This window comes from Podarcis pityusensis, assembly GCF_964106645.2.
Source record: "Podarcis pityusensis genome assembly, chromosome: 5".
Lineage (NCBI taxonomy): Eukaryota > Metazoa > Chordata > Lepidosauria > Squamata > Lacertidae > Podarcis > Podarcis pityusensis.
In genome coordinates this window covers 40,572,800-40,596,658 of record NC_138032.1, presented here as the reverse complement: position 1 = coordinate 40,596,658, position 23,859 = coordinate 40,572,800, and the positions used below count along the sequence as shown (strand labels likewise).

Genomic DNA, 23,859 nt, shown 5'->3' with positions numbered 1-23,859 from the left:
CTAGAAATGTGGAAATGGGGTTCCTGGACATAGGACGGGACACACCAGTGGGCACTTTGCTGAGGCCTCCTCATATCCAGATCAGGTCATGTCCAGACAGCTGGAACATCAGAGCAAGTCATCTAGATCTAGAAAGACTGGATAAGCAGATGAAGCAGAGGTGGGAAAAGCAAACCCAGAACTACGTATTACCTGTAGTTCCATGGTTATTTTCCTGTGGACTTTCCTTCTTAGAATAAAGCAGCTTCAGATGCCTTCAGGCTAAGCCAAGGATCAGTGCGCTTCTCAACATGTCCCCCTCTTGATCTCCGCAAACTATGAGGGAGAAGATTCAGTGTCTTATATCCTTATATACACCACTCAATCAGAAGTCAGCTGTGGTGGTTTTCTGCTATAAAAGAAAGTTGCTGGTAATGTGTAGCTCTGCTCCAAAAAGGAGGAGGGAGTCTGGACCTTCAACAGGAAAGTTTGATGACACTCATCGCCCATCATGCTGACAGGCCCTTAGCTTATCATGGATATAGTGACAATTGCTAAGACTTATAAAGTGAGAAGGATAGCTAGCAGCACACAATAAATAGGATAGCTCCAATCACACTGAAGTTTGAAAAAGAAAAGAACTCACTTGAAACCATCTTGCCCAGTTTCTCAAAAGTCTCAGTTTAGAATCTGCTTCAAGATGCCAGGTTCACTTTAGAAAAGCAATCCCAAAAGACAAACATTTTCCCCATGCGCTTAAATGTTTTGCTCGCACTCCAGCATATATTTCATTCTTCTATTTTACTCTCTAATGAAAGATTCCTTATTCTGAGGCATCTCTGTCCCTTTTTTACTTGCTTAGCAATAATGAAATGCTCATACAACTTCCGGGTTGGCGCCATCGCCGAATGGCGGACTCCCTCTGAGCTCCGGAGGGAGCCTGCTCGGCAGGGGCTGGGTCCTACCGCACCGGCGATGCGGGGACCCTTAAAAACCACGGCCACGGAGGCCGTGGACATGGAGACTCGGCTGGCACCGCTAGCGCCCTCCCGACTCGTGAAGGAGCCTTTTTAAAGGCTACGGATCGGGTGCCGGGGAGAAGCGTGGTGCTTTGAGTCCTCTGCTATCCCTGCCGAGCGCAGCCGCATGCCATCCGGCGGAGAGCGCTGACTTCTTCTATTGAAAATTCGGACTTCTTAACAACAACCCGTGAGTAATTTGGAAACCGGGTTCAAAAGGAGAAAAAAAAATTTTTTTTTCGGATTGGACACGAGCGGGGGGGGGGATCCAAAAAGGAAGTCAGTCCCCCTCCCTACTGTAAACCTTCCAAAACAAGGACGGGGAAACCAAGGTCCAAAAAGATTTGTATTGCTGATAAAAACTAAGAATTCCACGATGGGGAACTACAAGAACTGTGCTGGAGGAAGAATTGAGGGAGAAGGGAAACGTGACCCCCCCCCCTGGGAACCGGGGTGATTGAAGAGAGAGCCTGGTGAAAAGAGTCGGAGATTTTGACAGCTGTCAAAGTAGCTGTCAAAGTCGGAAAGCAGAGAGGATTTTATTATGAGAACTTTGCTGGTTAAATTTGTTACAATTTGCTATAACCCGTTAAAACTTGGATACAAAATGGCGAAAACATGGCTAACAATCGGACTTTTGGACTAGAGAAAACAAAGTTACAACAATCCCCCTAGAGGAGTTTTGGGACATTACAAAGATGGTCGTAAGTGGAAAAATACCATTGGAATTTTACAGGACTGGTTATCTTCTGGGAAAGCTGCAAAACGGAAATAATATTTTGTCTACAGGGTGTTCAGCTAAAGGAGACAATAGAATTTTCTATTGAAGAAAGGAAGGGACTGAACGCAAGTTTTTGTTCCTGAATAACAATAATCCCTGCAGAGTTACTAAACTTCTGAATTAGAACGTTTCAGCAGCGGAACAAGAGGAAATTGGACTACAACTTGGAAAGAACAATGGGGGGAGTTTTATTAAAGATTTGAAGTTAAATGTTTTAAAAAATAACTATAAAAAGAAAAAGCCAGCAAGGAGTTGGGGGAAATAGGTGATTTATGGATTTTAAGAATTCCAGGCAGATAACATGGTTTGGTGGTCAGGGGGAAATTAAACCGGGGACAGGGGGGGGAGAACTAAAATCCAAAGGCTTGTCAACTTTTTTTTCTGAACTGGCTCTTTTTCACCTACTATACTTTTTATTTCTTATTTCTTATATTTCTATTGTGTGGGGTGTCCTTATCTTTAAAAAAAGGGAAATTGTGGAATGAAAATGGGGTGGGCCCTGGGGAGAGAACTTTTGTCTTTTATTAAGGGTATTGATGAGGAGTGTATAAATTTTAAATTCGAATAATGGTTTAAACAAATTAAGTTTTAATTAGAACTGAGAGCTTGTGGAGCCAACAATATGAAAGGGGAATATGGTAGGGGTGGGGGAAGGGGGGAGTCCCGGAAAGTGGATGTATGAAAATAAGGCTTTGAATGTACTTTAATCTTTACTTTCTGTATTTTTGAAAACCTTAATAAATATCATTTAAAAAAAAAAAAAAAAAGAAATGCTCATACAATCAGAGTAAGTGTATTTTGTACCATCAGAATAATTAAAGATCCCTATTCTGTAGTGATAAGAACATCTGGAAATGTAGCAGCTGTTTGAGTCTGATGTAAAAGAGAGAAAGGACACCAAGAAGGTGGCTGTTTTTCATGGACTATTGGATCCACACTTCCTACAACATGATATGGAAACCACACAAAAAATGCATGCTTATTTCACTAAGAAATCAGTAAGTCAATTACCTCCCTACTGGGGAAAGCAAATATTACTTAATTTGGACCTTGTAAACATTTCCGTTAGAAATGACTTATAGGTATGGCAGCAAAACAACATCAAAGGATGGCTATCTCATATTGTAGCTGCCTACTGAGACATCAATAGCAGCCAGCCCAGCTCAAGTCATTAGTCAATGTCTTGGAGAACAGCCAATATCAAAAACTTCAGGGAAATTCAGTTTCCCCCTAGAAGACATTTGTGGACTCACCTACAGAAAGGGAAATTTCTAGAATCCCTTACAGGAAGGTTTAGGCGATGAAAAATGTGTGGTTTTAACCACACTGCTATAATCATAAATGTCTTAATTATCCACAGAAATATCTCATCCTATTTGAATCCTGCTAAAACATTTAGGTTTCTGCCCTCAAACCACATATTCTAAAGTAGGACTATCGCAGGATTCAGGCTTCAATAGTTCATTCTGGTATGCTCTCTCTGTCTGACACAGAGATGTGGGGGGTGTGTGCACATGTCTATATTTTCCTTCTTCCAATTAGCTAAAAGAACACCAAAATTATTACCCCATTTTATCAGTGTAAAAACTCTGAGGTGGGTATGGGATAATCATATAGCCAACATGCTTATCTCTAATTAATGTATGAAGGGGTTAAGACCATAGAGTTAGCTGTTCAGCCAGGCTTAGCTAAGTCACTCCCCTTCACCTTAGGAGGAAGGGTTATGAAGCCTTTTTGCACCATGAGAACCCTTCCAGGAAGGAGGTCAAAGCTGGATGTTCCAAGCTTAGACCACATGGCTTAAGCAAGCCATTTTTGTGTTTCTATGCAAATAATTTAGAAACTCTCGCTACTTGGAATCTAAGTCTTACTGCTTGTCTTTTCTGAATGCTGTATGCAGAAGCACATGAAGAAAACCATTTTTAACTTACCAAACAGGTGTTCTTTTTCTATGCTAAGGGAAGCATAATTTAAAGATCTAACAGTATGTATTTCCACGCTCTACTTTGCTGCATATTTTATGATTTTAAATCTCTGCTGGGGTTCTCTCACCAAAGAGTATTTGCTCCAAACCTGGATCTTGGCATCCAGGGAATTCTCCTTTATACCTATTTTTTTCCCCTTGCCACCAACAGCTCTGAGGAAGAAGGGCAACATCCAAATGTGAGAATAGATGGATGGCATTTTCCTTTAAACATATTTTTCCTTTGACCATAATACAAAAACTAAACTAGGATAGGTTGACATTAACTGGCTCAGGGTCACCTAGTTAGTTAAGTGGCTGCAGAGGGATTTGACTGGACCAAGTCTACCTCGCCCACAACTGGACCTATGTGCCTAAACATATTCCAAATCCACTTACAGCTTGCACTTTTCTCAGGGAGAGTGGGGGAAGCATGAAATTTCAATTTCAGGTGAAAAATAGGGGCCCTTGCATTTCCTTTTCCCTCTACGTAATTCACATTTTCCAACAAAATATGTGAATTACAACCCATCTACTTTTCAAATTTTGCAGTTCTCCAAATTTTGTAATGCAGGTCTCCAACTAAATAAATGTGAACAAAAATGTATTTATTAAGCAAGAACGTGCATAAAATAAATGTATTAATGAAAATACAGTATTAAATGCATTATGAGGATATTGCTTGCAAAAATGTGTCTTTCAGGCACAATTGTACACACACAAAAACTATCAGGAAAAAATTGCACTAAAATGCTGATGATTTTTATGAGCATGTTTTATAAAATGATGATGATGATGACAATGACAAACCTATGAAGAAATGTGGAGACTTAAGGACTGGACAAATGAAAAACTGAAAGAAATTTTAACTGCCATATTTGCCACTCCCTATGATAAGGTCTTCAATGTGATTGCAGCAGCTTAGTGGAACTTGGATGCAGGGACAAGACAACTGCCTTCTATTTTCTCTTTTAGAAACCTACTGAAGACTTTTCTATTTCATTAGACTTTTGTCAACTGAACTGTTATTAGTTTTGCCTGTGGCTCACACTGTTAAACACAGGAGTGACTGATGCAGTGTGGCAGTACTGCGCAGCTATCCTCCCAACCCCAGCATCACTGCTATATAACTGGACAGGGCAGATTGACAGTAAGGTTGGGGCTCCATTAGAGCACTGGTGGGAGGGTTGGATTGGTTCTGCCAGCACACCCACACAGCCCTGACCTTGCTGCCATTCTGCCCCTCTGCTACACTGTCCCAGGTGCAAAGCAGCAGCACCAGTTTTAGGAGGGTAGCTCCACCACTCCCTGTTATAGGATGCAATCTTACTTGTAGTTTAGTGCTGTTTTATGATGGACGCGGGTGGTGCTGTGGGTTAAACCACAGAGCCTAGGACTTGCCGATCAGAAGGTCGGTGGTTTGAATCCCCGTGACGGGGTGAGCGCCCGTTGCTCGGTCCCTGTTCCTGCCAACCTAGGAGTTCGAAAGCATGTCAAAGTGCAAGTAGATAAATAGGTACCGCTCCGGCGGGAAGGTAAACGGTGTTTCCGTGCGCTGCTCTGGCTCACCAGAAGCAGCTTAGTCATACTAGCCACATGACCCAAAAGCTGCACGCCGGCTCCCTTGGCCAATAAAGCGAGATGAGCGCCGCAACCCCTGAGTCGGGCATGACTGGACCTAATGGTCAGGGGCCCTTTACCTTTACCTTTACCTATGATGGTTTTCATGTAACTGTTTTGTATTTCTACATTTTGTTCACCACTTGGATATTTTTATAGATAGGCCATCTACTAATTTTCTTTTTAATAAATGGACAAATACAAATAAAATCCTTGTCAATGTTGGTGGCAGCCTTATTCAGAGCAGCACAAGCGTTCCCTTCGTGTTATTGAACATCTTCCCTTGTTTATTCTAATGTATTAAGGCCTAAAACATTACTTGTTTAAGTGTGCCTATTGGCAGGCTTTTCCAAGGCTGTTCCTGACTCACTCCTCCAGAAGGAGAAAATTCTGATGCAGTCCTTAGTAACATATTGCATCTATATTAAAATTGCTTCCTCTGTTTGCTTTTTCCGCCCTTCTTTCTAGTTGAAGAGTAGAAGAAAATAGCCTTGGGGTCTAAGCAGATGTTTTTGAGAAATGGTGCCTTTTGGGAAGAAAGGAAAAGCAGGTGAGGTCACTAAAAGGTCACTTAGAAAGAGTTTAAAATGCCAGGAATGGCATATTGATTTTTCACTTTTCTTATAAAGAAAAAGTAAGTAAATGCACTCTTAATGTCCTCTGTTCCAACTGCTAGCAATGTTTGTTCTACAGACTATCCAAGCTAAATGGAGCTAACAAATGTATCCTGTGGAACTAGCCTTTTTTTAAACCTGCAGGTAAGGGTGTGCAAATAGGACAGTGTTAGCTTCTCTTGGTTTTTCATTTTTCCAACCTTCAGTTCAGCTCTTCACATTTCCACATCAGCTTGCCATATGAAAATTCTTCAGCATTACAGTGCAAAATTCTTCCTGGTATACCCTTTTTTGCATGGAATTTCCCCTGATATACACATTTTTGCAAAGCACATGTCTCTGACAATATAAAAACAGATTCTCAGGACCTCAGATGCTGGATTCCTTGCTTGCAAGGCAAATTTTACAGACACAAGGAGCACACGCAGTCCTGTCTGTCTGGAGTCTTACAGATCTCTTTGCAATTCATTTGGTAATTGCTTCCATACATCCGTTTTCACGCCAATGTTAATTGTTTCCATTTAGTTCCTTATCTCTGACATACATTCCTATCTCAGCGCTTCACTTTGAAAGTGGAGCCAGTCCCTGAAGTCATTGCTTTCATTTTGGCTGGCTAGCTGGAATTCCATTGTTAACCAAAGACAGTCGAGAAACCATTGACCCAGAGTTGGAATGGACAGGCTTTAAATCAGAAATAAACTGCATGGGATGTAGTTGGACTAAAAATAATCAAGGTTAGTAAGAAGAAAAGCACTTGATGGATAGTGAAAATCCACCTAACAATTGAACAGAAACGAAAGGAGCCAATAGGTAGGTACACTTCTGTCTGTTTGACAAATCCCTTTATCTGTTAACAAAATCCATGTTTCTTGCATGTCTCAAAAGGATCAGTTTCTTTTATGCTAGTGATGCTGCAAAACCATCAGCCTATTTTTGCTATCCCATAAGAATCTGGCTCTTTCATTACTAGTTTTGAGCAAGCCCCCATCCCCTGCTGTAAGTTTGCCAGAGATGACTTCACGTGTAATTAATGGAAGCCCTATCTGGCTACGTTGCACAGCAGTAGCAGCTAATGATCAAAACACCTCCTCCTATTAAGTTACCAAGTGAGTTTCAAACTGCTGGTCTGGCAAGAGTTCTGTTTTCCCCACCACAGGCTTTCTTTGGATCAAACTACAGGGACGCAGGTGGCGCTGTGGGTTAAACTGCAGAGCCTAGGACTTGCCGATCAGAAGGTCGGCGGTTCAAATCCCCGCGACAGGGTGAGCTCCCGTTGCTCGGTCCCTGCTCCTGCCAACCTAGCAGTTCGAAAGCACGTCAAAGTGCAAGTAGATAAATAGGTACCGCACTGGCAGGAAGGTAAACGGCATTTCTTTGCGCTGCTCTGGTTCGCCAGGAGTGGCTTAGTCATGCTGGCCACATGACCTGGAAGCTGTACGCCGGCTCCCTCAGCCAATAAAGCGAGATGAACTCCAGAGTCGGTCACGACTGGACCTAATGGTCAGGGGTCCCCTTTACCCTTTACCTTACAGGGCAATCACAGAGGTATATTGAACATGCAGTTTGTCTTGTTCACAAACACCTATACAGTGGTACCTTGGGTTAAGTACTTAATTCGTTCCGGAGGTCCGTTCTTAACCTGAAACTGTTCTTAACCTGAAGCACCACTTTAGCTACTGGGGCCTTCCGCTGCTGACACGACACCGCCACACGATTTCTGTTCTCATCCTGAAGCAAAGTTCTTAACCTGAGGTACTATTTCTGGGTTAGCGGAGTCTGTAACCTGAAGCGTATGTAACCTGAAGCATATGTAACCCGAGGTACCACTGTAAAGCTGGTGGACCCAGAAACATAACTCTGGGCTATACTAAATAGAGTTTTGTTACAGAGGAGAAGGAAAATTGTTCACAACCCACCCCACCCTACCTAGCACTACACAACACTGCATTGCAGTGAAGTGGTTAGATCGAAGGTCTAGGACCTGGGAGACCAGGGTTCAAATTCCTGCTCAGGAAGCTCACCTTGGGCCAGTCATGGTCTCTCAGCCTAACCTATCTCACAGGGTTATTGTGAGGATTAGATAGGGATAGGAACAATGATGTACACCATCTAGAGCTCCAGTGACAGTGGAAATGAGACATAAATATAATAATAAATGATTTTTTAAAATAAGTGATTTCCCCCCCATGCTTGGTTCACTTTTGAGGGCTAAGTGCTTCAGAGCTACTAAAGCACAAGGTAACACAGGGAAAGGGGGAAGATTTCAAGCCCCTCTCCTCTGGGCTCATATTTTGTGTAAAAAGGAGACCTCCGTTCCTCTACGTTATATGTGATTGGAGCAACTATGAGGCTGTGTGTACAACTTTTCATTAAAGCACATTCTTCTCCTCAAAGAATTCTGGATACTGTAGTTTACCCCTCACAAAATTACAGTTCCTAGCAACCTGTCAGGGAACTGACATCGGACCTAGAGGCGGAGGGGAGGCTCTCAAATGATGCTGGAGAAGGGCCCAGCAGGGAGAGAGGCAGCTCAGCAGATGGGGAAGCAAATAAGCGCAACACCAGGGATAAAGGGGGGCAGATGGGGGAATCGGCGAGAGGGCTCCAGGACTCTTCGCCGGACACCAGCGGGGAGAGCACGGGTCCTCCGCTACCCACGCCCTCCCTGCGCAGAAGGCTTCCGCACAGGGAGAGTAGGAGGAGACTTGGCGTCAAACAACTTTTATGTTGGAAAAGGTTTAAGAAACGCCCACTGGCGGATTCTGCTAGCGACTGAGGCAGCCACGAAGTGAAGGGCTGTCCAGACAGAAAGGTTTAAACAAGGCAACATAGCCAGGAGAGGCGGCAACTTACGCACGAGCAACCCATACTCATTACACAACCCTTAAGAAACTATAATATCCATAATTCTTTTTTGGGGGGGGGGGATTCAAATGTGCTTTAAATGTACAGTGTGTATACAGCCTGTGTGTAACAAACTCATGACTGTGATACATAACTAGTTTGGCCATACATCTGGAGAACAGTGGAGCCCCACTTCATAAAAATGTATAACAGGAGAGCCAACCCAGTGCCATTTTATAGTACAGTAGACTCGTAGCTGCCAGCCCTAGGCATGTAGGTCTAAGAAAGGGGGGCCAATTAATATATTATCCAGTGTATGTATTCCTGTTCCACTTTTGTTGTCAGAATTACAGATTAAGAGATTGGATTTCCTTTCCCCAGTGGCCAATCAACACATTTCCTTTCCCCAGAGGCCAATCAACACATACATAAAGTGACACAAGGAAAACCCTTCAAACACTTGCTTTACCCCTTTCACTGACCCATAGTTTTAAGGAGAAATCTGCTTCTATTGCTGTGCAGCAACGCAGCACCTAACTTCCTCAATAGCAGACTTTGTTTCAATAAGAATAGGCAAAAATACTTCACTTGCTCTGGCAGCAACTGCCACATGAGATACCTTTTCTCCCAAAGAGGTTGGGTACTCCCTTCTTAGCCCACTCAGACACAGGAAGTAATTCCCCTTCTTTCCTTTTCTCAGATTAACCATGGTTTGCATCTTATGTGTACTGATGCAAATCATAACCGACAAACAATAATCCCCTCAAAAACCACAGATGGTAATCACAGTCTTCAAAGTGTTTGCAAACCATGGTCACAGCGCACTTGGTTTGTGCTAACCATGGCTTGTTTGGGTGCAAGTGTAATGTGAAACCACGTTTAATGCTCAGAAAGGAGGGAGAACACCCCAGAGATTAAGAAAAGGCTGGCTCCCAGTTTGCAAACCATTGTTTCCCAGGGAGCCAGTGGTATGTCTGCCATGGGCCGGTATGATACCCATGAGTCTTTCACCTTTTTAAATGATGTCTGAAATCATGTCGCAGTTATAGCGTCTGGGTTTCATTAAGCTACCTAACAAATTAATTACTTGAGAAATTAGATGTAATGCATCGCAAAATCTAAGTGCTGCTGAACTTACATTTAGTACATAGCTGTAGAAGATGTTAGCTAAATCACAGACAATGATGAGTGAAGTTTGGCTTCAACTGGCGGCGAGTGTTGGCTGGGTGAATGTGTGACTAAGTAGCAATAAAGATTTTAGTAGATTCTGGAAAATCCAAAGCCTGATTAATGTATCTGTGAAAACTTCTCTATGAAAGCCAAGCCGTTATCTCTAGATAGCTACGAGTCGCCATTAAAAATTGAGTTAAAGCTATGGGAAGAGTTGAATTCTCAGGCCTCATTCACAAACAGCATTGCACTCATGGGAATACCCTTTTTATGTATATGATGTCACAACAAGAGGTTTTTAGTAGCCTGATTTGTTCGCAGTCGTACCAGAGACTTGACAACATTCTGGGTGTAAAAAAGGGGATGCAGCTGGAAAATGGAGTTTTAGCTGCACAGACACAATGGTGGGATTTATTTTAAACTTGTCAGAAGAGAAGCTTTTGAACTGCTTGGAAGTTTCTTCCATGCTTGAAGAGGGCGCAGTAAAGAAGCCTAGGCAAACCGAATGGGTAACGAATTCTCCCTGGCTCAATACATGTTATGCCTCCACTGCTGGAGGCAGTATTCTTCTGAATACTAGTTGCAGGGAATCACAGGTAGGGAGAAGGTTGTTGCTCCCAGGTCCTGCTTACAGGCTTTCCATAGACATCATCTGCTTGTCCACTGTGACAACAGTGCTGTGCTTGATGGGCTTCCCATAGGCCTGTTTCTTGTTGGACACCATGAAAACAGGATGCTGAATGATATGGGTCTTTGGCCTGCTCCAGCAGGGTCTTTCTTGTTCTTATGTACTTGGGCATTATGAGTAAAAGCAACAGGAGAGGAGGCTGTGCCAAGAAGTCCCAGGGCTCTGCTGTCATGTTGAGCAGCCATTCCACCAGGCACCTCTGTATCCAGCACAGGGCCTGCAGAGAGGGCAACTTTCACACAAACAGCTATACACACAGATCCCAGGGTGAGGAGCTGATGGCATACCCTCCAACATATCTCCGATGAACATAGGGACGTCCCATTCCATCATGATAATTTTACCATTTATACCCCACACATCTTCCTGGGTTTCCCAAGCCACTCCAGGCAACTTTCAACATATATAAAAACATAATAATAAGAAGAAGAGTTTGGATATGATATCCCGCTTTATCACTACCCTAAGGAGTCTCAAAGCGGCTCACAATCTCCTTTCCCTTCCTCCCCCACAACAAACACTCTGTGAGGTGAATGAGGCTGAGAGACTTCAGAGAAGTGTGAGTAGCCCAAGGTCACCCAGCAGCTGCATGTGGAAGAGCGGGGAATCGAACCCAGTTCACCAGATTACGAGTCCACCGCTCTTCACCACCCTACCACACTGGCTCTCACATTAAACATTTTTTTAAAAAATTCCCTATAGAGGATTGCCTTCAGATGGCTCGGGTATGGCCAGATAATTCCATACCCTCCAACATTTCTCCAATGAAAATAGGGGTATCCTAAGGAAAAGTGATTCCAAGATCAAATCAGAAACTGGGACGGCTTCTCTAAACTAGGGATGTCCCTGGAAAATAGGGACAGTTGGAGGATCTGTAATGGGCATACACGACTACCTGGTGCAACCCCCACCTCCAGCTCATGTACAATACCTGTCTACTAAACATTCATCCTGGTGTGTTTACAGAGAGATTAGATGTCATGGACTGGCTGGACACAGGAAGAGTGGGAGGCACTAGCTAGGGAACCCCCAAAGGAAGATGGTTCAGAGCCTGGGAATTGGTGGTGGGACTGTCAGAGGAAGTGGTCAGAGGAAGAAGAGGGGGAAGCTTGGGAGGAGGAGGTGTTGGAAGCTGAAGAGGTAACAAGGTTTAGTGAGCTGTGAGAATATGTGACAGAGGAAAGTCCCAAATCAGAATCCGAAGCAGGAATCAGGCTGATGAAGAAGCCAGAGAGTCTCCTCTTTCTGCTGCAATAAGCCTTCCTCCACCCTAGGCTCCCAGGACCTGTAGAGGTATGAAGAGGGAGGTGCAGAGACAGGCATGTTGGTGGAGTATCAGATTGCTTGGGAAGGACCTGTGGGAGTAGGAGATTTAGGCTGCTGTGGGAAGGCGGGGACTTTCAGCCTCCACAACTGCCTCATAGGGACAAGACCCACGAGAAGAGTTGCCTTACTCATTAGGCCAGGCACCCCTGAGCAGGTCTTCCTTATTTCTTCAAATAAAGAGTTAACTTCACTTACTCCATGTGATTTATTATTGGCTGGTGCCCTGACATTAGACAATGTTCCATCCCACACTTTCCAGGGCATTTTTTCCATCGCTTTCCATATCACAGAAAGGTCTGATATTCAATGGGGAAAACAGGTTTGTTGCACAAGACCTCCCAGTCAACTAGAACTGTGCAACCTAAACTGGCTGATAAGTGATTAATCAAGCTGTTTGTTTCTTTTTACATATATATTGATCTGTTCTGGTTTGGGATTAACAGAAATACGGGGGGGGGGAGGAATAGGTCATGTTTCGTTCAAGCTTAAGAAAATATAAAGTTGCAGGTTCGTGTGATTCCCTGGCTAAAAACACCTTGTATCACTTCTTGAAGGCAGGGTGGGGGAGAGAGACCAATTTAGCTGCTTTTGTAACAACCTTGATTGTAAAAACAATATGCCCTCTTGGCATTATGCACCATGGTTCCTTCTGTACGCTATAATTAAGATGAGTGCAGTTCTATATTTTGATAATAACACGGTCTAATCTCTTAGGGGTATTGGGGTACTAGGGAACTGTAAAGGCCTGAAAACATTTCCATTTAGAGCTGAAACCAAATTTCTCAGAACGTTTCAGAGAAAATTGTTGATATTTTTCTTTTCCTAACCCCTCTAGAAAAAAGGTCACTTTGCATAATTATCTGTGAACATTCTTAGCCATTTTCCTGGTTATTCCCAAGGCTTTCTTTATTTCAGCATCCTAATGTTGGGGGGTGTGGTGGGAGAGGGGGGAAGTAGGTGTTTGCAATTGCTAAACAACTGGTCAGTCAGAAATCTCAGGTGATCTGCTGCAAATCAGTCAGAGACATTCCAGTAGATTCTGATCTACCTTCTGCTCACCCCTGTCTTGATGAGGTCTTTTTGTTTTATAAGCCAGGAGGTTGCGCTACATTTAGGATTATGATGGAGGGGGGTTAGGGTGGGAGAGGATTTAAAAACATTTAAAGGTTGGGATGATCCTTTGGGTACTCATAAAGATCAGCCAAATACACGTCTGAGGAGAACCGCAGGAGAGAAACCATCTGTTCCAAGGTGACCAGTACATTACTAAGGAATAGGTACCTCCAAAATCTGCTTCTCATCACCCCATAACTGTCACACATGACAAACTCACTTCCTACTGAAGAGTTAATAATACAAGAGAAAAATACTGACTTGAAAATCTGTATCCATTGGATGTTAAAGGCATGGTGGAGTTCAGAGATAAGGGAACCACACCTTAAGGCAACAGCAGATTCAGAAAGCAGCAGGCTAAATCTCAGGCAGTAACCTTCCATCTACCCTTTAGTGCTCACAAGTATTTATCACATTATTTTGCAGTGTTTACAATCAGTTCACATCATCGTTCCTTCCTTAATCTGGGTTCTTTTTAACCGAAATGGATTGAGAGAGAGAGAGAGGAGAGGTATATATATAGAGGTATATATATGTGTGTATGAAAGTATGTAGACCAGTGGAGGAGGGGGCTTATACAGGCTTCCTCAACCTTGGCCCTCCAGATATTTTGAGACTAGAATTCCCATCATCCCTGACCACTGGTCCTGCTAGCTAGGGATCATGGGAGTTGTAGGCCAAAAACATCTGGAGGGCCGAGGTTGAGGAAGCCTGGCTTATCACCTCCTTCCTACTGGTCAAACTATCTGATGACCAGGGTTGGGGCGATTTCCAACCTCATCAGGGCACTGACCTTTTCCCAATTGTCACATCCCTACTGCAATTTGACCCCGGCCCTCTCTTCTGCAGAATATGATTCAACATAATCCCAACTCAACCATAAAGCACGGTAGGTGACCACAGCCCAGACACTCTCTGTTTCAGCCTAACCTACTACACAGGGTTGTTGTGGCGATAAAATGGGGAGGAAGAGCAATCTGTATACCACCTGGAGTTCCTTGAGGAGGGAAAGGTGTTCACTGCTTGCAATGAATGGCTTCTAATATAAACGTAATGCTAACTAAACGAACAAAATCCATCCAATGAGCACAGATCTGAAACACCCGGCATGGAGTGGGTGCAGGGAGAAGCTCTGTAAAAGGACATTGCAACAGAAAGGCAGGGGGAAGAGGAAGGCCCATCCTTGTAAGAACATAAGAGCCTGATCCAGCAGGCCAATGGGCCATGTAGTCCAGCATGCTGTTCTCACACTGGCCAATTGGATGCCTGTGGGAAATCTGCTAGCAGGAGCCACATGCAAGAGCCCTCTCACCTCCTGCTGTTTTGAGTAACTGGTATCCAAAAGCACTGCTGCCTCTGATTGAGGAGGCAGAGCCGGGCCATATTGGCTAGAATAAGGTTACCATATTTTTTTCAATGAATCCGGGGACACTTTTCAACTTCCTACTAAATAGATGGATTTTATCATGGGGACTGATTTGTAAATACAGGGACTGTCCCCAGGAAACGGGGACGTCTGGTAACCTTAGGCTGGAAACCATCGACAGCCTTAAAGGTAAAGGGAACCCTGACCATTAGGTCCAGTCGTGACTGACTCTGGGGTTGTGGCACTCATCTCGCTTTACTGGCCGAGGGAGCTAGCGTACAGCTTCCGGGTCATGTGGCCACCATGACTAAGCCGCTTCTGGCAAACCAGAGCAGCACACGGAAACGGCGTTTACCTTCCCGCCAGAGCGGTACCTATTTATCTACTTGCACTTTGACGTGCTTTCGAACTGCTAGGTTGGCAGGAGCAGGGACCGAACAATGGGAGCTCACCCCGTCATGGGAATTCGAACCGCCGACCTTCTGATCGGCAAGCCCTAGGCTCTGTGGTTTAACCCACAGCGCCACCCGTGTCCCTACCGACAGCCTTACCCTCCATGAAATCATCAGCACTTCACTACTACAAAACTCCTTTCTCGGTTGCCTTGACTAAAAGAAGCAGCTGGCAGGGTTTTATTAAGCACATCTGTGTGCAACATGCAGTTTAGGTCTATACGTTCCAGTAATCAGCATAAATTGAAAGTGTATCTCATGCGTACATCAGCAAGCCTTCCTATTTAACTGCTACAACTTCATCTGAATGAGACACAAACTGATTGAAACACTAAGGACTTCGATGAGAGTTCATCCTTTTGAACTTCTAAAAAAACATTAACATACGTGCCAAGTGTCCCAATTTTCCAGGGACAGTCCTGGAATTATGAAAGCCATCCCAGGTTCTGATTTGATCCTGGCATGTCGCTGTTTCCCCTGCCAGCACTGCCACCACTGAGCTCAGGGAAGAGGGTGAGCCAGCACTTGTCCTGAGCGGCGGTAGCTGTGCGGGAGCATCCCGTTTTATCTCCATGGTCTCCCCACTGTAGCGGCTGCTGGAGAACGGGAGAAGAGGAGAAGAGGTTGCTGCCACTGAGGCCCAGCACTGGCTCTCCAGGGCAGGTAGAGGGCAAGGCAGTCCAGGGCGGAAAGAAATGGGGAGCCTAAGGAGCACAAGGAGTCTTGGTTGTTGTTTTTTTTAAGCTTTGCGTACACATCTAATCTTGCCCCTTTCTAAAATTTATCGGTATATGTTTTTCTTTTTATAAATCTACCAAAGAATAAAATAATGAGGATTAAGGGGTTTTCTCAGGATTGTGGAGGGTGTGTGTGCTGTGTCCCATTGCGACACTTGCCTTTCTTCTGCTAAGAAATGTTCTATGGGGGTGGGGAGCAAAAAATGGGGGGGGTTGAGGAGGGTCAGTTGTGAGGGTGAGAAAGGTCCCTACAGTGGTACCTCAGGTTACATACGCTTCAGATTACATACGCTTCAGGTTACAGACTCCGCTAACCCAGAAATAGTGCTTCAGGTTAAGAACTTTGCTTCAGGATGAGAACAGAAATTGTGGGGCGGCAGCGGGAGGCCCCATTAGCTAAAGTGGTGCTTCAGGTTAAGAACGGACCTCTGGAACGAATAAAGTACTTAACCCGAGGTACCACTGTATTTTCATCTGAGAAAAGTCAGGGGGTATGTGTTAATGTTTGGGTAGTACCGTATTGGCCTGAATATAAGCCGCACCTTTAAAATTGAAGGGGGGGGAGAGAGAGAGAAATACCCGAATATAAGCCACTCCATTTCTTGTTGCTCCTGGCTGCATCCTGGGCGGGGGGCGAGAGCCGCGCTGTGTTGCCGGCAGCCTTTCCCCTTCCTCGCTCTCTCCCTTCCCAGCCTTGGGGGAGAGGACAAGGGACTACACACAGAGCGCTTAACCGGAGCGCTTAACCACGCTCCTGGTGCTGTTTGCCCTGCGCTCCTGGCTGCATACCATAAGGTCGCAAATAAGCCACACTTTAACTTTTCACAGTCAGAATTTGGGGGGAAAGTGAGGCTTATATTCAGGCCAGTACGGTATATGTCAGGCATAGGCAAACTCGGCCCTCCAGATGTTTTGAGACTACAATTCCCATCATCCTTGACCAGTGGTCCTGTTAGCTAGGAATGATGGGAGTTGTAGTCTCAAAACATTTGGAGGGCCGAGTTTGCCTATGCCTGGTATATGTTGTCTGAAACAATAAACCTTTAGCTCTAGTCCTCTTCAGATGCTCAGTTTGAATGTGCAAAGGGGCAAGCATAAATGGGCAGAAGGAACCCCACCCAACTCGAAAACACTGTACCTCAGTGTCCCTAAATGACAGGTGCACTCTCTGGCCAATGAGTGGTCAGCATGAGTCAGAAGGCGAGTGGCTCATTTGCACATAGGATTTCCAACACAGATGGAAGGGCTAGTCAATCAGGGTTCCCATCCTGTCTTGGAGACCCAACCTGAGTAAGGCAGCCGCTCCAAGCACACATCAGGCAGGGACCATGTCCAGTATATGCAGTATTATTAAGGGAAAGGGGGCTTGCCCTACAAATTCCTGTGTGCCCCTTTGTGCATTCAGACTGATCATCTGAAGGCAGCTCATGCTGCAGGAAAACGTGTTTATTTTGACATATGGATCCTTGTTTGAGAAATTGCGCCAAAATAGTTTTGGAATCTCCTTCAATATTTTGTTCAATATCTCCAAATATGCTTTCCCCAAAATTCAGTAACCTTTGTTATTTGGACAATAACGTTTTCCAAATGTTTAGCTAGGTTTCTGGTTAGCATTATGCTATGGGTGTCTCATGCACTTGATAAAAAATGATAGTTCCTATTTCCCTCCACGTAATGTTAGAAGGGGACTCTCTAGCTGTTGGCTGGATACGCCACAGCAGGAGCCCGTTCAAACAGAAGCAGCAAATGTTCCAAAGCTGACCTTACAGTCTGCTGCTGTTACCCTCCTATCCTCTGATCCTTCTCATGTGTTCCCACTCGCCTGCTTATAGAAGCAGTTGATCATGCACCAAACAAATTAGCACAAAGATCAAAAGAGTATAATTCCGTCTTAAATTAATTCTCATGTGGCATAATCAGAAGGAAAGGCTGAAACGTACGCTCAGGCACATCTCATGAGCATTTATTTCTGTTTTCTGTTTTCTTCTCCACTGGCCAGCCGAGCTCCAATGTAACATAAGCTGCTCGGCTTTCATGTTTGATTACGTAAGATATCAGTTGGTATCTGAATTTGTCTGCGCTCCTCTTCCCTTCCCTTCTATGCCCACTCCTTTTTCTTTATATCTATCACAACTCTTCAACTGGAAGCCATTATTAACAATGGAGGGCCACCTTGACTGCACTGGCAGGAAGGATGGCAACCAAGGCTGCAACCCCAGTTACCAAGTGAACTCAGTGGGACTTACTTCTGAACGGAAATGGTTAGGAACGCACCATTAGAAAGTAAACGTCTTCTACAGGAAATATCCAAGTGTTTGGTGAATGTTGTGTAGGCCTTTTATTGAAATGGCCTTGAACTTTTTGTCATAGGTGGCAGCTCTCTTGGTTAATGGTCACACCAGCCTTTGCTAACCTGGCACCTTCCAACTGCCGTGCACTACAACTCTTAAACAACCAAAATACCTGGAGGGCACCAGGTTGGCAAGATGCTACAGGGATGCATCTTCTGGTACAAGGGTTTCTGGGCACGGAATCAAATCATTACAGATTATTAGTTTGGTTCCAGTTCAGGTACAGCTGTGACTGCAGTTCTGGTTTGATTCTGCTTCAGGCCAATAAAGGCTGAGTAGATGCCTGAATAGATTCAGTTCTTCTTCCTGAGGAGAAATGTAAATATAATTCACATGACTGTGCCTATTTGCATATGCCATGCAGTGATTAATGTCACAGAGATATTGTACCCTAATCTCAGTACTAGATGGTTAATCACACCAGACAGAAAAGCCTGTACAGGAAGTTGGAAAAGAGCTAGGAGGGGAATGGGGAAGAAATGCAGGAACTGTTTGCTGATTCCAGATTAGAACCCCTCCTTGAAAGACAAAATGGAATGTATATAGAAAGATCAAACAAAAGATACATATTGATCAATTGCATCCACCTCCATGCCAGCAGATTCCCTCCTTAACGTTTAGAACCCAGTTGAGAGGCCAATAAGGTTTGGGTGGTGTGTGTGCAAAATTAAATAAATAAATAAATAAATAAATAAATAAATAATTATTATTTATACCCCAATCATCTGGCTGGGTTTCCCCAGCCACTCTGGGCAGCTTCCAACAAAATATTAAACTACAATAGTGCTTCCCTAAACAGGGCTGCCTTCAGATGTCTTCTAAAAGTCTGGTAGTTGATTTCTCTTTGACATCTGGTGGGAGGGTGTTCTACAGGGCAGGTGCCACTACCGAGAAGGCCCTCTGCCTGGTTCCCTGTAACTTCGCTTCTTGCAGTGAGGGAACCACCAGAAAGCCCTCGGCACTGGACCTCAGTGTCTGGGCAGAACAATGGGGGTGGAGACGCTCCTTCAGGTATACTGGACCGAGGCCATTTAGGGCTTTAAAGGTCAGCACCAACAGTTTGAATTGTGCCCAGAAACATACTGGGAGCCAATGTGGGTCTTTCAAGACCGGTGTTATGTGGTCTCTGCGGCCGCTCCCAGTCACCAGTCTAGCTGCCACATTCTGGATTAGTTGTAGTTTCCGGGTCACCTTCAAAGGTAGCCCCACGTAGAGTGCATTGCAGTAGTCCAAGCAAGAGATAACTAGAGCATGCACCACTCTGGCGAGACAGTCCGCAGGCAGGTAGGGTCTCAGCCTGTGTACCAGATGAAGCTGGTAAACAGCTGCCCTGGATGCAGAATTGACCTGTGCCTCTGTGGACAGCTGTGAGTCCAAAATGACTCCCAGGCTGCGCACCTGGTCAGTGTGGTGTAGTGGTTAAGAGCGGTAGTCTCGTAATCTGGGGTACCGGGTTCGGGTCTCCGCTCCTCCACATGCAGCTGCTGGGTGACCTTGGGCCAGTCACACTTCTCTGAAGTCTCTCAGCCCCACTCACCTCACAGAGTGTTTGTTGTGGGGGAGGAAGGGAAAGGAGAATGTTAGCCGCTTTGAGACTCCTGAAGGGGAGTGAAAGGCGGGATATCAAATCCAAACTCTTCTTCTTCTTCTTCAAGGGCACAGTTACCATTCAGGACCAGGGAGTCCTCCATACCTGTCCGCTTCCTGTCCCCCCCAAAAAGTACTTCTGTCTTGTCAGGATTCAACCTCAATCTGTTAGCTGCCATCCATCCTCCAACCACCTCCAGACACTCACCCAGGACCTTCACTGCCTTCACTGGTTCTGATTTGAAAGAGAGGTAGAGCTGGGTATCATCTGCATACTGATGAACACCCAGCCCAAACCCCCTGATGGTCTCTCCCAGCGGCTGCATGTAGTTAAAAAGCATGGGGACAGAACCTTGAGGCACCCCACAAGTGAGAGCCCAGGGGTCTGAACACTCATCCCCCAACACCACTTTCTGAACACGGCCCAGGAGGAAGGAGCGGAACCAAGGGAGATTAGGAACCAATTGTCCCATCAAGGAACCAAGTGACAGTAGTGGCTAACTTGCAAGGAGAATATGGAATCAGAGGTGTCCCTAGACGAGGGGAAAGGGCAGGAGACATGTTCTTTCCCAGACAAATAGCCTGGGAAAGTTATACATAGACGTTATAATTGAATAATCTTCTGGAAATTGAAATAAGACTCCAACCCTAATAATGGTTCCTTGAAAGCCAATGCAGTCAAAACCAATAGGACTTACTTCAGAGGAAATATGTTGAGGATTAGAGCCAAAATGTGAAATAGTCCATTATTTCTCTTTCAGGAATCTAACACAAGGAATAAAGCTGGCTTCTTTATACCAGAAATCTAGTGTGATTAGGGATGTCTGAGAATTCCAACAAAAAATGCAGGAGGAAGCAGAAATTGCTGCAATTCGTGTGTTTGCTTGCCATCAGGAATAGAAATTAGTCAAGTGAATAGGACGGCATTCATTTACATTGCTGCTGGTGGTTATTTTAATTCTGCAAATAATACATAGTTGATCACAGGGATTTAGATTATCTTCACATTTCCTTTGCACTGAAATGAATGTAAGTTACCTAAGTTATATGCCATGGAACAGAAGCTGAGGTGTTGATCCAACAAGTGACACCCACCTTGCACCTTCCTTAGGAACAGTGGTGTGGGCTCAGCAAGGGGCCAGAGTCCTGGGACTCAGCAAGCAAACAGGCACTCCTCTGTGAAGTTTGCTCACACCGGTGCACCAGTTTGCCAGAAGAAGCAGGCTCCTCACTGAGAGGAGGAGGGGTTAGGCTAGGGACGTTCCTTTGACAATCTACTTGAAACGGGAGTTTCAGACCCTAAGGAGGGACCAAGACCTCCCTCAGCATCTGACACTTCTTGGGGCCCCAATTCCACCATCCCCATCCCACTGGGACCTTCCCAAGGATTCTCCAATTCCTCATCTCCTCCCACTCCTCCTTTGGGTCAGACCATCCCCTCCATGACATCTCATGAGCCTCATGAAATTGACAGAGGTAGTCCCTTAAATGAAACAGGAATTGTTAGGCCTTTCCTTCTTAATCACATTGAAGCCATTGAAGCCATGCCAATAATAAGACCTGCCTTCACACAGCTTCTCAAGCTAGCAGCTGCATCCATTTCTAGATAAAGACACATCATTTTCACATTTCTTTCCAGCACATTTCTTACATAGGGGCCAAGCGCTACATAACAAAATGACTTGTCAGCAACCCTTTTGCAAGCCCAGCGTGCAGTTATATGGTCAGGCTCCAAGAGTCTGAAATAAGGATTTAATTTTTATGTAATGAGATGGGTTCAGGATCCTAATTAAATACAAAATTGATGATTAAAATATATTTAGCTTTAACAACTGTGCCATAAGAGATGCATTTATTACAAAGCTGTTGAACCTCAGTGGCTGTGTTCTCAATCAATTAGCAGCTATTTCATGTTCAATAACTGAAGCCAACCCAGTTTAATTAAACATAAAGTTCAGGCTATGTAGGACACTGTATAAACCGCTTCCTCCCGACTCCCTGCCCCCACCATGCCTTTTTAACACAAAAACTTCTACACAGCCCTGACATTATTTTGAATAAAACGTGATTTAACTTGCTGGGCTTGCTTTGAAAGAAGGACCCCTAAAGAATCGCTATAGGTAGTTAATTCGATCGAATGGCAAGATTTCTGCTCTGCACCTCCATGTCTATCACTGATAAAATTGTGGGTGGGATGATATGCTTAATTAACCCTGTAATTCTTAACATGTGGGCTAATTAGCATATAAATTAGGGTTTCCTTTGGATTATGTGCCTGATGCAGGAGTCTCTTCTATGCAATTTAGTCCTCTGGCAGGAAGATAGTGCGGCTTCTCACATGGGTAGATTACATTAATATTCAAATAGTGCAAGTGTTCCTTTCTACCTTGCAACCAATCATCTCTTCCATAGAGTTTACTGATGCAGAAGCCCACATTCTGGAAAATCTATGCCTTTATGCGTTTAAGCCTGTAACGACTAGGAACGTTTCTGATTACCAAAGTGATTTAAAAGCTTCTCGCTTTACATGCCATTTCAATGTCCTCTCAAAACCCAGCAGGATTCCAGTACGCGTTCGCTCGCATTACTGCCTAAAATCAGAGACCTACTAGTACTTAATACTTTTATTCCCAATGAAAAACAAACTCTTCCGGTGCTGTTAAGAGGAAGAGGTACTTTATGAGGCCATATAAGTAGAAACAAAATATTCTAGTGAAATGTAAACTATATAGAAACATCAGATGAGTAAAAAAAAAAAAAAAGCATTGAGCTAAAGAAAGTTGGTTAAAGCACACACTCTTCAGATGACTATCTGAAGTTTTTGAAAGCATTAACGTCTGTCTCTGTTTTGAGATATGTTCCTGTATAGGGACATCAGGGTCCAGCCGGGTCAAAGCAATGCCCATTCTGCTCCCACAATGGCCAGCCAGATGCCTAAAGGAAGCCCACAAGCAGGACATGAGCACAAGAACTCTCTCCCCACTTGCGATTCCCAGCCAGTGGCATTCAGTGGCATGCTGCTTCCAGCACAGGTCTTCGAACTGAACTGCATTCGGGACTGCCAAAATGTAGCTTCCTCAGCACTCTAAATATAGACCCTAGATCATTGGGTCATAGGAATTTAGGAAGCTGACCAAGTCGGATCATCGGGCTCAATGTTGTCTGCCCTGAGCATCTCTCTTTTTTTTTCTTTCAATAATTTTTATTAAGTTTCCATTTGCCAAATTAAACATATCATACCAATTAGTCCAAATTATATCAATACACATCATAAAGTCCAAATGTTTTCCAAATTAATTTTTTTTTTGTGGGGGGTACCCATGCTCCTCGATCGTCAGGAATCCAAAGATCCAAATTTGTGCTGCTTTCCTTACTGCAATGATGTTTCCAGTCCCATCTTCTCATATTTGTCATTTATTCATTTTCCTTTTCTGTCACCTCCGAGTTTTCTCCACAAGTGGATTAAAAGGAACAGTCTTATTTTGTCTCTGTGTGGGTTTTATAATGCTCTCTCATATGTCCACAAATCCAACCATCATGTTTTCAAGCAGACACTCCGTCCTGTCATTCCAGTGGAATACAGTCTAAATGTCCACTCGTTTACTTTCCAGACCCGCTGCCTCATAATTAGTCTTCCAGGAGGATAACAGCCCTTTCTGATTTACAATTCCAGCCTGATATCCAAGCGGCTCTTCCTCCCTAGACCATCCATCTTGCAGCCGAGATCTGCCTACGCAACGGAGCATTTCTTACTGCGTCACTGAGAGAGACTCACTTGTTTCCAAATCTTTCACAGACATATAATTTTTTCCACACAGTTCATTTTCACTCCCACTTGTAAATTAGTTGTCGAGACGGTTTTTTGAGGGGGAGGGTTATCAGGTACTCACATAAAAATAAAATAAAAAAGTCTTTCCCCCCCCCTCGTACCGTCCACATACCAGAATGTCGGCAGTTCTCTGGTGTTATCTCTGTTCCTTCTGTCCTTCGTCCTTCCATCTCGATCTTCTTCACTCAGTGGTAAATTTATTAGCAGATAAAAGCATTCCTGATTTCTCTTGAAGCATGTGCGTTTATTGGTCCAATTCTTTTCTTCTTTTTAAACATCGCAGCCAGGCTCGCTCCTGAAAGAAGCTGGCAGGGAGCTCCAAGCTTGCCCGAGGGCTTTCCACCTAGTGCCTCTCACCCCCTCCTTCATCCGAACTCGGGGGTGATATATGGCAACAGCAGGTGAGGCAGCGTCTTTTCC

At 44.4% G+C, this 23,859-nt stretch overlaps 2 long non-coding RNA genes across 2 annotated transcripts in view; one reads left to right on the top strand and one right to left on the bottom strand.

The window, feature by feature from the left end:
- Positions 1–23,859, bottom strand: part of LOC308478622 — a 253,018-nt gene that overhangs the window by 150,327 nt on the left and 78,832 nt on the right. The window lies entirely within an intron of this gene.
- LOC308478628 lies at positions 3,913–17,896 on the top strand. Its single transcript, XR_013987201.1, has 3 exons — positions 3,913–3,942; positions 5,831–5,912; positions 17,821–17,896. It is a non-coding gene; the product is annotated as an uncharacterized lncRNA (long non-coding RNA).